The 15,499-nt window shown below is 45.1% G+C and overlaps 1 protein-coding gene across 1 annotated transcript in view; it reads left to right on the top strand.

Moving 5' to 3' along the window:
* The first annotated feature begins 13,713 nt into the window (after positions 1 to 13,713).
* The window catches only part of COL12A1 (collagen type XII alpha 1 chain), a 118,239-nt gene continuing 116,453 nt past the window's right edge, over positions 13,714 to 15,499 (top strand). The window contains exon 1 of the mRNA XM_090282670.1: positions 13,714 to 14,097. The gene's annotated coding sequence lies outside the window, so the exon portion shown is untranslated. The remainder of the gene's footprint in view (positions 14,098 to 15,499) is intronic.

Genomic DNA, 15,499 nt, shown 5'->3' with positions numbered 1-15,499 from the left:
CATTTTGAGGGTTATCAGCTGGGGGGGGGGGAGAAATGGGGATATGGTGTAGGGATTAAGAAGCATAATTGGTAGGAACAAAATAGACAGGGGGAAGTTAAGAATATAGGAAAGGGTGAATCCAAAGAACTTATATGCATGACCCATGGATATGAACTAAGGGGGATGGGATTCCTGGAGGGAAGAGGGGTACTGGGCACAGGGGAGAAAAGGGGGAAAAATTAGAACTACTGTACAACATAATCAATAAAAAATACTTAAAAAAATAAGACCTATTCCTCCCGAAAATAATTTCTCCACTATTTTAGTTAGCACTACTTGACATTTCCTCTTTGCAGTGTCATTCCCTGCCCCACACCTTCAATAATACTTTGTTAAAGTTACAAGTCCCCAGGAAACTGATCTGATAGGATTGCTCCATCAAGGTTTATGAGGACCATTTTTTAAACTGCTTTTCTGCCCTTTAATTGCCTTCTGTTAGTCTTCCTTTGACTTTTAGTCTCTACTTACCATATCAGTGGTGTCCCTCTCAGATTCATTTAATCTCTTTTCCTGCCCCGTTTGAAACATTCTACTCACTTTAGAGTAGACAATCTGTGGCACTTTCATAAATCTCTTTCCACTACTGTTCATCTCAGATCCAGGGAATGAAATTCTGGGATTTTAGATGTGACCAGAATGTACCATTTTTTCAGGCTCTGTAATATGTTAAAAAATACTCAAAATACATCTCAGTGAACTCAAAGTGGGATTCAAGGTAATCTGATAGCTAGGAGGTGACTTCTTAATTTCTGAGGGGGTATAGTTATCCTTCTGTGACTTTCCTGTTGTCTCTAAGATAAGCACAAACATCTTTTTACAAGAGAAGATCAGTCCTAGTCATTTATGAAACACCTACATTTTCCTGGAGATTTTCATATATTTCCTTTCTATCTATAACTGCATTTGTTTTGCCTTCTTTGTGTTCCAGCAAAATGTTTTTTTTTATAAAAAAGCAGGTCATCTAATCTTTTCAGTGCCCTCTATGACAGGAAAGATGAAATTAAAGTTTAATGCAGTAAATGACTCACTAGAGAAAACACATATCTCTGCAATGATGTGATTCCATAGCCCATTGTTCTCTGGGGAAGTGCTGTTTCCATAAGCCTCTAGCTCACAGGATGGTTTTTCTTTCAAGTAAAGCCATCTCAACATTATCCTAGGTGTGAGGGCCAGAAGTTAAGAAGAGGTAAGGAATCACTGAAGACAACAATGCAAAGGAGATTCCTCTGTGCGTGGCAGCTAGTTCTCCAGATTGAATAGAATGAGCCAAAGTTTCAATTAGAGTCCTGTTAAATCTGATGTCAGTTACCAGCACTATTTGACACCTTGGATAGAGCTTGGCTTGTGTTTTAGCGACCAAGTGCCCAGTACAGATGTCTGCAGAAGATGGATATTTACCACTGTATTACTATCTATCAGTGTAGTCTGCTGGTCGTCCTCCATTATCTCTTCTCTCCTTCTTCCATAATAATAGAACCTTGCAGTCCTAGAGGGGCACATAGGTGGCCAGAATAAACTACACTGTCAAGCCACCTTTGCAGCTAGATGTGCCCATGTGACTAAATTCTGGTCAATGAGTTATAATCATAGTAATTAAAAAGCATCTTGTGGGAACCTTCCCCAGAAGATAACAAAGATCACCATGTGACCCCCTCCCCTTTGCTGCCCTTTGTTACAGTAGTTTCAATATTTGTCCCTTTGCTCCCCTCTGCCCAGTACCCCCTTTCCCTCCAGCAGTCCCACCTCCCTTAGTTCATGTCCACCAGTCGTGCATATACATTCTTTGGCTTCACCCTTTTCTATATTATTCTAAACTTTCCCCTGTCTATTTTGTATTTACCAATTATGCTTCTTAATCCCTGCACCATTTCCCCATTTCTCTTTCTTCCCCCACCCAGCTGATAACCCTCGAGATGATCTCCATACCTATGGTTCTGTTTCTATTCTGGTTTGCTTTGTTGGATTTTGTTTGTATTTTTTAGATTCAGTTGTTGATAGTTGTGAATTTGTTGTCATTTTAATGTTCATAATTTTGATCGTCTTTTTCTTAAGTAAGTCCCTTTGACATTTCATATGATAATGGCTTGGTGATGATGAACTCCTTTAGCTTTACCTTGTCTGGGAAGCACTGCATCTGCCCTCCATTCTAAATGATAGCTTTGCTGGATAGAGTAACCTTGGTTGTAAGTTCTTGCTTTTCATCACCTTGAATACTTCTTGCCTGCAAAGTTTCCTTTGAGAAATCAGCCATTAGTCTTATAGTCACCCCTTTGTAGATAACTCTCTGCTTTTCTCTTGCTCTTGCTACTTTTAAGATTCTCTCTTTATCTTTCACCTTTGGCATTTTAATTATGATATGTCTTGGTGTGGTCCTCTTTGGGTCTAGCTTGTTTGGGACTCTCTGTGCTTCCTGGACTTGTATGTCTACTTCCTCCACCAAATATGGGGAGTTTTCCTTCATTATTTTCTCACATAAGTTTTCAATTTCTTGCTCTTCCTCTTCTCCTTCTGGCACTCCCATGGTTTGGATGTTGGCATATTTAAAGTTGCTCCAGAGTTTCCTAAGCCTCTTCTCACTTTATTCAATTCTTGCTTCCTCATTCTGCACAAGTTGACTGTTTTTTTCTTCCTTATGTTCCAAATCATTGATTTGAACCCCAGTTTCCTTCCCTTCACCATTGGTTTTGTGTGTCTTTTCCTTTGTTTCATTTAGCATAGCCTTCACTTCTTCCCTTATGCATTCGTCATACTTAAGCATATCTGTCAAGCCTGTGATCATCTTTATCACCAGTGTTTTGAACTATACATCTGTTAGGTTGGCTATATCCTCGTTTGTTAGGTTGGCTATCTCCTCGTTGCTTAGTTCTCCCACTGGAACCTTGATCTGTTCCCCCTTTTGAACCATACTTCTCTGTCTCCTCATCTTGACAGGCTCCTGTGTTTGTTTGCCTCTGTGTCTTAGGTAGAGCTGTTGTTTCTGTTAGGTTGTAAGGGGTGGAGCCTTAGATTTCCTCATCAGTAGAGGGTGACCTGTTTCACCACGCTGTGGCCCTGCACGCAGGGGAGGGGTCCGAGAGAGAACAATGCCACTGCTCATCACCTGCCCCTTTGCCAGGCAACTCCCCAACTTTGTATGGGACTGGCGCCTCTCCAGTTGCCGCCCTGGCTGCTGCCTCCAGAGTGGGTGGGTCCGCGGATGCTCAAGGATTGTCAGGGCCCTTTTAAAAAGTGGACTCTGCTAAGAGACAGGCAGTCTCCCCCTCTACCCCATTCCCCACTGGCCCACACAGTCAGAAGCAATTAGGCTTAACTTTCCCCGGTGCTGGGGCCATGAGCTGTGATGTCCAGCCAGGGGCTGGGAATGCTTCCCAGGTGTCCCTCCCCAACTCATAAAACATGTGACTGCGCCCTCCGCTGGCCCGCTGCCACTGCCACCGCTGCTGCAGCCACTTCTCTGCGCAGGCTCTGCCCCTCCTACCTGTCTGGATGAGTATTTCTTCTTTATATCTTTGTTTGTTGGACTTTCATGCAGCTTCATTTCCTGGAACTTCTGGTTGCCTCTAGTTTTGAGGTAGTTATATTCCTTCTAAGTTGTGGAAGGAAATGCAGCGTGTCTGTCTAGGCCTCCATCTTGGCCAGAAGTCAATCCTGGCACTTTTGATAGGAACATGACATGAAGCAAACTACTTAACAGCTCTGGTTCTCAGAATTTATAAATAAAAAATGAGGAAGTGGGTTATATAATTTCTAAGATTTTTTTAGTCCATCACTCTGATAATTCCTACTATCAATAGATGAGACCTTTCTTAGTTTTATTTCTTTCTCTGAAAGTATTCAATAAATCTGTTAAGTATATATACAATAGAAAAATATCAATGTTTTCATCAGAAGAAATAAAAAATTTCTCTCATCTTTGGATATTTGTTTTAGAATCAAGAATGAGAAATAAAGATCATCTTAGCTGTCCTTTGGCAAGTGAAACTGTACCATATTTCTGGCAACAATGAACCAGACACCCTCCAGGTGTAATCCTGTGGTGGGGGTCTTAGAGTCTTGGAAAGCAGCAGGACCTGGGTTTGATCCTGGCTGCTCCTCTTACCAGCTCCATGACCCTGGCTAACCCACGTTTTCTTGGTTTGTTGATATCCTCATAATTTTTTAAATATGCTTTATTGATTATGCTGTTACAGTTGTCCCAATTTATTTTCCCTTTGTTCCCCTCTACCCAGTGACTCCCCTCTCCCCAGTTGTCCCCCCCTTAGTCCATGCCCATTGGTTGTGCATATAGTTCTTCTCAACATCTTCCTTTCTACTCCACTGCCTCCTACTATGCTTAATTCCTGTACCATATCCCTCCCTTTACCCCTTCCTCCTCCTCACTGACCTCCCCCCACAAAATGTTCCCCATACCTATAATTCTTTTCCCACTTTCGTTGCCTACTTAGTTTGCCTTTGTTTTGATTCCCTAGCTTCTGTTATTGGTTGTTATGATACAGTTTTCATTTTAATGTTCATAGTTTTGATCCTCTTTCCTCTAAACAAGTCCCTTTAACATTTCATATAACAGTGGTTTGGATCTGATGAACTCCTTCAGTTTTACTTTGTCCTGAAAGCACTTTCTCTGCCCTTCTATTCTGAATGACAGCTTCGCTGGGTAGAGTAATCATGGTTGTAGGTTTTTGCTTTTTATTACTTTGAATATTTCTCACCAGTCCCTTCTTGCCTACAGTTTCTTTTGAGAAATCAGCTGATAGTCTTATTGGGATCCCTTTGTACATAATTCTCTTCTTCTCTCTTTCTGCTTTTAAGATTCTCTCTTGAGGCTTAATTTTTGACATTTTGATGATAATGTGTCTTGGTGTGATTTTCCCTGGGTCCAGTTTTTTTGGAACTCTCTGTGCTTCCTGGACCTGTAAGTCTATTTCCTTCCCCAAGTTAGAGAAGTTCTGCTTTACTATCTTTTCACATAATTTTTCAATTTTCAGTTGTTCTTCTTCACCTCCTGGCAACCCTATGATTCAGATGTTGGCCCGCTTATAGCTGTCCGATAGGTTTCTGAGCCTCTCCTCATTTTCCTCACTTTTAATTTTCTCTTTCTGCACTGGTTGACTGTTCCTTCCCTGTGTTCCAATTTGTTGATTTGATCCCTGGTTTTCTTTCCCTCACCACTAGTCTTGTATGTGTTTTCATTCATTTCAGCAGGACTAGCCTTCATTCCTTCCCTGTCTTGTTTAAGATCTGCTGTCAGGTCCGTAAGCATTTTTATAACCACAGTTCTGAACTTTACCTCAGAAAGATTTTCTATCAGCTGAGCCTTAGATTAGGTATTTGCTAGCTGGTCAGTGGCATCACCGGGATCTTTATCATAATCTGTGCCATCCTGACAGTTTGGTGTTTACCTTTGCTTCCTGGGCAGGGCTGTCACACATCCTATGCTTTTGGGGGTGGAGCCCCATGCACTTGCCACTACTGGGTTACCCTTCTCACCCACTGTGGAATTTTGTGTGGGGGCGGGGGTCCAAGATGGATTCCTGCCATTCACTCTCTGCTGAGAGATCGGGAGCCTCCTCCTCTGTCCCCATGCCCTCCAGCCCTCATAGTCCAAGACAATGGGGGTCTGCCTTCTTCGGCATTGGAATTGTGAGCTGATGGGTCTGGTCTGCAGCCGGGGGTGCTCCCAAGGCGCTTCTCACCTCCCCTTAAATAGGGGTGTCTGTGCTTACCGCTGTCCCACTGCCATTGCCACAGCTGCTGCTGCCAGCACAGCTTGACCTTTCTCCCCTGGCTTTGCCCCTCCTACCTGTCCAGACGAGCACCACTTGCTTATAACTTCATACGTTGGACTTCCATGTAACTTTATTTTCTGGAACTTCTGGTTATTTCTGGTTTTGCAGAAATTGTATTCCTTCCTAGTTTTGGAGGGAGGTGGAGCGTGTCGGTCTAGGCCTCCATCTTGGCCAGAAGATAATATTTTTCTTTATTTTTACTAGCAAGACTGAACCCAAAATTTAACACCCATTTGGACCATTGATTTGAGTACCAGCCTCACAGGTGGTTAGTCCTCCTTACTTGCCAGTTAAATCTTCTGTGTGGCAGTTGAATTCCCAGCATGCCTTAGCACAGACTTCACGAATAGCAGAGGGGGCTTGGCTTAGATGAGCTTGTATCAACCCTATGGACATCAAAATTATCCAGGCAGCTTCATACACATACAGATGCCTAGGTCCTGCCCTGCTGATCGAATTTAGTTGGTCTAAGGATGGTGCTCAGACATCAGTACAGAAGTTTTTCAGTCTCCCTGAGTGACTCTTTTGGGCAGGTAGGCTTGTACAACTCATTGGCTGAGGCTTGCCAGGGCCACCTCAAGTTGCATAGTGGCCTTGCAGTGTAGCAGAGGTGGGGAGAAATATCACTGAGCCAACCACAGAGCCACACAATGACCATATTATGGAAAACTATTATTTATCAGCTGAGACCACCTTAGCTTCAGTGCAAACATCTGAATGAGCATCAGGCTATGCTAGAAAATGCAAAACCAGACATTTCAACTTCATTATCACGGGTGGTAATAAAGTCAGTAAAGGCACAAGACTCCATTTCAAAAAACTTGGGTTTCTAACTACTTCCCTGTTAAAAACATGGCCTTAGGTGTTCCTAACATCAGAGATTAGAATCTCTTATTATGGGGACAGTGGTTTTGTTCCAAAGTTATTGCTACCAGGAGAAAAACAAAAATAAGCCATTTGATAAATAAAACTATACTTTTTATTTTAAACTAGACCATGTGTGAGAGTTGAAGTGATTTTCTTAATTTAAACAACAAGGACTTAACATTCCTTCTGCTTCATGAGTCTAACACTTGGGCAGCAGATAGATGGGGAGGATGGAGAGAATTGTTTAAGCATTTCCCAGGTGCTTTTTGTATCACATGCAGGGTTATGTGTTCAGCCACCCATGAACGAGCTTGCAGGAGAGCCAAGGAACAACAACAGTGCTGACATCTTCCCTTTGAATAACTACTTCTCACAGAGTGCAAATGTGACTCTAGTAGTTTTTCAGTTTGCAAAATCTTAAAAAAAAGAAAAAGAAAAAGATACATCTCTCTCCCTCTTAAAAAAAAATCTGTATTTAAGTCTGAGATACTATTTTAATTTAATTAATATAGTAGGAGGTTATCAATACACTTCCTTTATTAGAGGAAAGAACCCCCCAAATTTTGATCATAAAATCAGGCACATCTAAAGCCATTTTGTTATTCCCTTAAAACTGGCATGCCTGCCCATTTCCCTAATTTTCCCCATGACATCATCATTCTTTCATTCATGACTTTGCTCTGTCATCTTAAGATATTCTCCCACCCTTTCCTCCTAAAGCCACTCATCTTCCTGCTTCCATGCCACCAGAACACAGACTCTCTGTGCCCCTGCCTGGACTCTGGCATGGCCTCTGTCAGTGTTCTTGCTTGCAGGCTATCTTCCCAGTGAGTTACTGAGCTCAATTGCCAAATTAGAATCCTTGTACAAGATTTAAAAAAATCATTCTCTCATTTAACAAACATTTATTTTAATATAGTGAACAGATGATGGACTTAGATGGCAGAGAGCTCCGAGTTCAGATCCTGACTCCAAACTTGCCAGCAAAGTGCTTAACTTCTCTGACCCTCAATTCCTTATCTAAAATTAAACTTTACAGATTGACTTATGTAAAATGTCATATGTAGTATCTGGAATACATTCTGTAAATTATTACATTTAGAGGATTAAATTCCAGAAACTCTGTCACTTCTAAGTTCCACAACTATTCCAATTGTGTTCACAAACTTTCTGTTAAAACAACTCTGCTTTATTTATTGCCCAACACATTTCCTGTCCTCTGCTATATTTTTTAATTTGTCATGTTGAATCTTGGACTTAGAATGCCCAGTCCTAGTCCTTTAGTTTTCCTCTCTAGCAATTCTTCAAGAACCACTTTAACACGGAGTGCTTTCTCCCTTCCATGAACTCCCAACAATTCTTATTGTTGGAAGACACTTCTCCACGGGTCTCTCATGTTTCTATATGTTGTTGAGCAGTCACTTACTGCTTTTGTCCCAGATGCTCTCTTCTAGTTTCTCTGTATCCTAGCAGCCTTGGAAGATAGAGATAATTTCTCCCTCCAGAGCAAAGGGCAAGTCTGTTTACTTTTTACTATAACAAAGATAATGTTTCCTTTCAGGGCAAAAGTCAAGCAGACTTACTGTCCTTATAACAGACTTGGGTTCCCCAAGCTCAGATTCCATTCCTGTAATGCAACCACTGTGTATGCAAGGGTCACTAGGCCCCCTTTGCGTCACCCTGTAGGAATTGGGGAACCGGCCCGAATGATGATACTCTGACCATTGCTATTGCTGTGAGTAATATAGGCCTATGTTTCTGGTTCCTTGTGTGTTCTTCCAGCATTCCATGACTCTGTAGCATGTTAATTTGTTAGCTTGCAAGTAGGATAAAATAACAGACCCTTCACAGTTCTTGACAACTATTATTATTTGGTTGTTATGGCTTCTGAATATATTTTTATAATAATCTCCTCTTTCCCCTCTTTTTTCTTGTCATTGGTTTGTGGAGAGATTCGTTTACAGAGAAGTTGGTTTGTGGAAGAATTTATTTTTTCCTGTGGAATGTTCTGAATGTTGGATTGAGCTGATTGCTTCCTGTGCTGTCATTTATATTGTTTCTCTGTACCATGTATTTTTCCCCATATTATTTCTTACATTGGTTTTTCTGCTTTCAGTTACACACTGTCTCCACACCTCTTAAATCATTTGACTTTTGCTTATGTTTACTTCTGGTCACTGTTACTGCATTAAAATTTTTATGAACAGGGAGTCTTCTGATTTGCCTTAAAAAAAAGAAAAAGCTTCCCACCTTTTTTTTAGGGAACATCATGACTGACTAGAGTAACAGCATTTGCTGAATGAATGCTCAGGATAAAAATTATTTAACAATGAGTCTGATCAGATAATGGCCATCCTTTTCCTCTTCTCCACCAGAGGGAGCACTCCACATTGGATTTAGGAGAATTGCAAAGTCAGCTTTGAATACGTGGGTGTCAGTGCTCAATAAATGTAGCTGAATTAATTAGTTAGTGTATAAAAACATATTGTCAAATGAAGCCTTGGTCTGGTTACACTTCATTCGACACAGGAACTCCAACTGAGAACAGTGAAACCTCTTTTCATAGTTCCTATGACTATGATTTCATCATTGTTGCATTTCAGTCTACGAGGTAGTAAGTCTGAAGGCCAAGACCAAATCTTGAAAATGAATTCCTGTGAATTTTCACATTTTCCACCAACTTGAAAGTGTATGTCAGTATACACATACCAACTGTTAACACACAGAGTTAACAGTTGACTAGAAATTCTGGACCTTGTATTATGCTACTTTGATAGTTACAAAATAAATAGATTCCAAGTCCCTTGGGGTGGTAAGACTGACTTGAACAGTATTGACTCTTATAGAAATGAAGAAAAAAGTGGCAGAAGGTTGCTTTCTTAGTTCTTCCATGAATTTATTTCTTTTTGTCTTGTACACTTTGCTCAAGGAAGTGAGAGCTAACTGAATGATTAACTCCTAGAAAAAATTGCTTTTCATTAAATCTAAATAGTTTATCCTAAGAAGATATTTTATTTAGATGCAATGTTTTTAAAAGCTTCATAGCTTTCCATGCAACCACAACATTTGAGGTCCCACAAGATTTGAGCTAGCCATGCTGTGTAGTAGGATAAATATGATGTGGTTACTGTTTTCTGCCACAAAGTTGCTCACACGCTTATGGGGAGGTTGTTTCAGTATAAGGGAGAGGGTCAGGGTGAAGCATTCACAAAGCCTGCGGGTGTCACCAAAACAGTCCTTTTTGAAGAATCAGAATCAGTCAAGAATGCAGAAGTGCAGTGTGCCCTCTTCTTTCCTTAGGGATGGCTTGTTGTCTGGATTCCTCAGCTTTGCTAGTGCAGAGAGGGTAGTTGTCTGTTGCTTCTCACTTTTAATGTTAAAATGGCTCAACAGCATGTGCTCTTGGGAGATTTAAGTGGGCTATGTGAAGCTGCTTCGGGTGCCTCACGTGTTACTTGACAGAGTTTTGAGGGCAAGGCCTCATTTTAATTGTCTTTGTATATGTTGCTTTGAGCTTGGTGCTGTACAGGCACATAAAAGGTGATCTTTACATGTGTCTTACTTGCCTTGCCCACAGAGATCTAAAAGAGAGGATTCAGATGCAGTGTTTCTGGCTTTTGCTGGTCACTGCTTCTTTGCCTGAGAAACAGCAGATGGAGCACTACCTCCTCTCGTCACACCATTGTCTCAAAGGAACTGTGAGGCCTTTTTTCACTTAAGATCCTTAAAGCTCACTTTCCGTACAGCCCATGTGCAGCCCCAAGTGCTGGACAGTTAGTGCACATTCAGCCCAGGTTTCTTTTTCCCTCCCCACAAGGTAAATCAGCAAGAACGTACAAGGGAAACACCCTCACTTGTTGCTAGGAACGCTGGCTAAATCAACCCCAAGCAAATCAATGAGGAGGCTGCTTTTGCCTTTTTAGAAGGTGAGGGCCCTACTGTAATCTACACTTCCTGAAATTAGCACCTCTTTCCCTGTCTACTCTGACCAGAACCTCACAGCAACCTTGGAGCAAGAATTTGTATGGCGGTTAATTAACAGGCACAAGGAAGGTTTATGCCGTCTTCTCACTGGTTCTTCTAGTCTGTTGTCTCTGTCATTCCTGGGATCAGATCAATGACACACTTCAAAAACTCACAGCTGTTAACTTTCAGGCTGTTAACTTGGACATCCAACTCCAGGGTTATCTGACCGCTAGGTGGCGATGTCAGACAAGAAATCTGAAGCTCTGGAACCTCCGGGAACCCAGGAGTCGAAGGGAGAAGAGGTGGGAGTAGTAACTAGAAAGAGTGAGAGGAATAGTTCGCGGGATGTAACCTCAGGAATAAGAGCCACAGAAAGCAGCCAAAGGGAATAAATGCAACCAGCCCTGCCTCAGTCGATATATATATCGGTTTTTTTTGCAAGCATTAACGGATTCCAAGGGATATTAAGAACTGGATGGACGCACTACCGAATGACTCAGCTTGGAAGAAGGTTTGCACGTTTTTGACATGTTTGTCTGTTTACTAGACAGGATGTTCGGCGAATGGGCTCCCGGAGGATAAACAATGCAGACGTCATGCTGGGAGGCCACTAAGGCGCCCCTCTGGATGCATTTGAGTTGAACCTTGTGTCCCCTGGGAATGGATGTGTTTGGATTAGCTTGTGGCTCTGCGTCTGGGTACTCCCCCACCCGGGTGTCCCCTCCTTCCTCCTCCTCTCATCTTACTCTGGAAACTGCGTAGGAATCATTTTTCTGAGGGCCAGAGAGGGTTTGCAGCCAGTGGTTTATATTACCTACATTCCTTTGCAGCAACTATTTTCAAATGCATTAAATCTAAGAATGTGTGCGAGAATGCCTTGAGCAGGAGAGGATGGCTCTACGGGTCCCCAGCACTCAGTTCTGAGTTGGAGAGCCACGCAAAGTGCGTGTTCTTGGGGAAGAAAGCCTCTTCCTCCCAGTTTGCGGTGTCCAGCCTCAGTACATGGAAGCCAGCCACTGCCCACTGCATCACTCTCGGCTGATAGATTCATTTGTAGATCTCAGTCAAATTAACATCAGGGAACTCAACTCAAACCAAAATTATCAACATTCGGAGTTTACTCTGCTTTCTAGTCAGGAATCTCGACAGAACAAGTTAAAAAAAAAAAGGGTAAAAAGAGAAAGGTGTGTGCGCGCGCCTGTACGCACGAGCACACACACACGCACACGCACTCGCACTCGCACACGCACGCCGACCTGGGCTAAATGCAAATCCCATCCATACTGGGCTTACAAGTTGTCCTTTTCTACACCGGGAGTTGCGGGTGGGAATTGTGTCCCAGGGGCGTCCCTGGTCGTTCCAGGCCGCGGCGCCTGCCAGGACGTCCACGGGTACGGTAGGGCACTACTGGGTGCCAGGAAGGCGGCTGCTGGTACTTCTCTGCTCTTTCTCGGGGGCTGCCACCCACCCACACGTGTCTGTGAGAGGGGAGTCAAATGGGGGTGTGGAGGCCGGCTCTATACAGGTTGGTGTAGGCGCTCATTGGTATTATGGTGATGACCGTGCGCTGTGCAGTGCATGTCGAGTTATTCACGCCCAGGATGTGTTAGCGCTGCGGGTGTGTGCCAGACAACCGGGTTGTGAGTTTGAAAGGGAAAAGGACTGTGCTCTGTGCGTGTGGGCTCATTGTGCGAGCTGCCCAGTTGGACTTCGAGTGGGCCGAGTGGGCCGTGTGTACTCCGGGAATGTGCAAAGGTGGCGAGTTCCATTTCCCCCCATTCCAGTCTTTGGCTTTTCTGGCTTTGGTTGGAAGCAACCTATGCGTGGGGCGGAGTGCCGGGGAGGGCTGAGGGGGGGGGGTGTTCGCCCTGCAAGTTCTTGTCATTCTAAAAGCAAGTTTGGAGGTTATCACGCTTGATGGAAGGAAGGCCAAATTAGCAGACGTCAGATCAAATGGGAAGAGAGGTTTACTTTGGCGACTAGAGCTCTGCTTTATTGCAGGCGATTAATTCCAGGGACGCCGCTTCTGCGTTCCTCTTGGCTCCTTCTCCTCCATCCCCGGTGGCTCAGCATTGCAGGGGTAACCTCTGGGCCTCAGGGCCAAAAGGCGCAGGGCTTGTGCTGAGCACACAGACGTGTGTAATCTGAACCTCTCCTGAAGCGCTTTTCACATGCTACAGTGTGAGCGCCCGGCGCTTCCTCCCGTGCGTCTAGTACAATTTGGCAACCCTGATTGCCAGGCTCCCTGCTCAGGGCCAAGGGGTGGAGTGGAGCTGGGGAGGAGGTGGCAAAAAGAAGAGATGCTTCTGGCGGAATGTCAGCCCCACATTTGGCCTCCACCTCCCCAGCAGTAGGGGAAAACTTTCTCCCCTTCTTTGCCTGGACCCCACGGTGTTTCAAGGATAAAGCTTTCGGTCCGAATCCTCCACTCGAGCCCGGGTGAGAATTTTCTACAGTGTGTAGAACTTGTTCCTGAGTGGCTTCCTATTAGGAGGTCCCCGAGGTTTTATAGCATTCGTCGCCCTCTCCTTTGGAGCATACTTAGCCTCCCTGTTCCGCCCCAAAGCATCAGGGTAGAGAGACAGGACTGGGAAAGCCATCCCACGCTGAGCCCCGCGTGGGCGGCTGTCCGGGTTTCCAATCGCCTCTCTGAGATCGAAAAAGACAGAAGGCGAGCCGCGTGCACAGACAGTTAGTTAATGGAAACCCCTGTAAATCGGTTTTAAGTGCGCCCAGGACGGAGGGGGAGGAAGGTGTAGGTAGTGATGACGAGGGACAGGTCTCACGATGGGATGGGGTCGGTCACACATTCTTACAGTTTTGAAAATGATAGCCCCTCCTGTCCTTCCCATTGTTCTTAATTTGGAAAAATAAATTCATTAAAGAAAATCGCACGGATAGGGAAACCCGAGCTCCCCAGCCCGCCCCAAGCGGAGGAGTGTGCGGCTTCCCTTGGCAGTGAACCCGGCTGTGGCTATCCCCCTCCCCGCTTCCTCCCCCCACCCCCGGCACTCCCTCCCCCGCTTCCCGGCGGGGCACTGCTACTACCGCGATCGCCACCTCACGCCGAAGGAATGCTCGAAGTATGCACACGTTCCCAAAAGTAGACCTCCTTCACCGCCGGAGGAGCATACATCACCCCGTGGCAGCCGTCCACCTTCCCAGGCGTTTCGTAACCGAGTAAACTGAGAGCTGGGAACAGCCCTCTATTAAGTAGCCCGCGGCGCGGAGCCTCTTCCCACTCGGCGAAGGCGAGCCGCCCAGTTGCGTCCTCCTGCCGGGATCCTCCTTCTCCTCTGCCTCCACCCGGTGGCCCGGCCCTGCCCAAGTCCCAGCAGCCGCCAGGTGCTCCTGGAGCGCCACGCCAATTGTCCAGGCGTGCACGGGTCGCTACGGCATCGGAAAGCCGCCGCTACCTGGACCGTAGCCGCCGCAGGTCAGTCCGGCTTCTAGCCGGTTTCCCTTGCCCCATCCCTCCCAAAGATAAATTAGGGAAACTTGCTTCTAGCCTGTTGCTTGCTCCGCCCTAAGCCATTCAGGATCCCGGGCGAGGACCGTTTGGACTTGTAAGTGTGGAGATGTGCCTGAGAGTTGCCAGGCATATCGGGGTTTTGTGATTCATCTGTATCTTTGAGGGAGAAAGAATGGTAGCTTTTCTTAAGAGCTGATGCAGGCGGCTGTGTGTGCAGAAAGCACAATGTGTCTTTTTGGAGAGGAATTTAATCCATAGATGCTGTCGATTTCAATGAAGGGCGCGCCGGGTTTTGTGGTCACCGGTCCTTCACTGTCTCGCGACTGCACAGCTTTGCGGGGGGTGCCGTCGTGCAGCCCGGGCGCAGGGAAGGTATGCTGGTGACGCACGGTGTGGAATTCTTTGGAGGGCCGCTGAGTGCTCTGCAGCTCGTCGAGGCCGCGCGGGTGTGTGTGGCATCTTGAGACAGATTCCTGGTCGAGTGTTCTGGCTCGTTCCTCTGCTTTTCAAAGCATCCGAGATGGCGGGTTAGTCTAGCTCTAGGGAGCTGAAACTTGGTTGAATTTCCCGAGCTTCTGGAGAAAGCTCCCTCTCCCGACCTCTTCCCGAGTGCTTTGGTGGAGGCCCTACTCGGGGTCGGTGGGACCTCTTAGGTCGTTTCCATCCCACATCCTAGAGAAAGTAGGGATCAGAGAGTGTGGGCGCCGGGTCCATTTACGGATTGAAGACTTGTAGCTAGGAAGCAGAAAAGGTACTTAAAATAGAGCATCCTTAGAAAACCTCCTATGACCATTCAGGGCTTTCCAGGACTCCCTGCCCCTCTCCCCCCTCAACCTGGACCTTCTAAAGTACGGCTGAGGGCAAGAAAGGAAATGAGCGCAAAACTCGTCCTTAGCTAACTGAAGTCAAGGTCGTGGTGGGTAAAGGAGGTAGGTAGATAGAGGACAAGCATGGGATCTAGAGGGACACCCTCCTGCGGGTTGGGGAGAGGTGTAATTTCCTTTTTAAACTTTAAGTTAAGGAATTGACCTCTTCCACCCGGGTGGGAAGAGATCAAGTTGGCAGAAGGAGAGATATCCCTTAAGACTACCCCCTCCCCCCAGCAACTGACTCACTTTCATTCATGTGGGTGAAGTGAGGGAATCCTCGATGCCACGTAGGGGCGACCGTTTTTAGACATTTATTTCTGAGAATGCTCAATGAAGTGTTGCAAAACATTCAGATAAATTTTTTGGCTAAAAGGAAAGAAAGGTAAAAAAAAAAAAAAAAAAAAAAAGATATATGGACAGAATGCTTGGCTGGCTGGCTGAACTCACTGTATGTTCAGATACCCGGCCTCAGCGTGATTCATTTTTGCCACTGAATC

The sequence above is a fragment of the Furipterus horrens genome, unplaced genomic scaffold (genome assembly GCF_987537825.1).
Source record: "Furipterus horrens unplaced genomic scaffold, mFurHor1.1.pri manual_scaffold_6, whole genome shotgun sequence".
Lineage (NCBI taxonomy): Eukaryota > Metazoa > Chordata > Mammalia > Chiroptera > Furipteridae > Furipterus > Furipterus horrens.
Note: the sequence above shows the minus strand (reverse complement) of the source record. Positions and strands in the feature narration are given on the sequence as shown.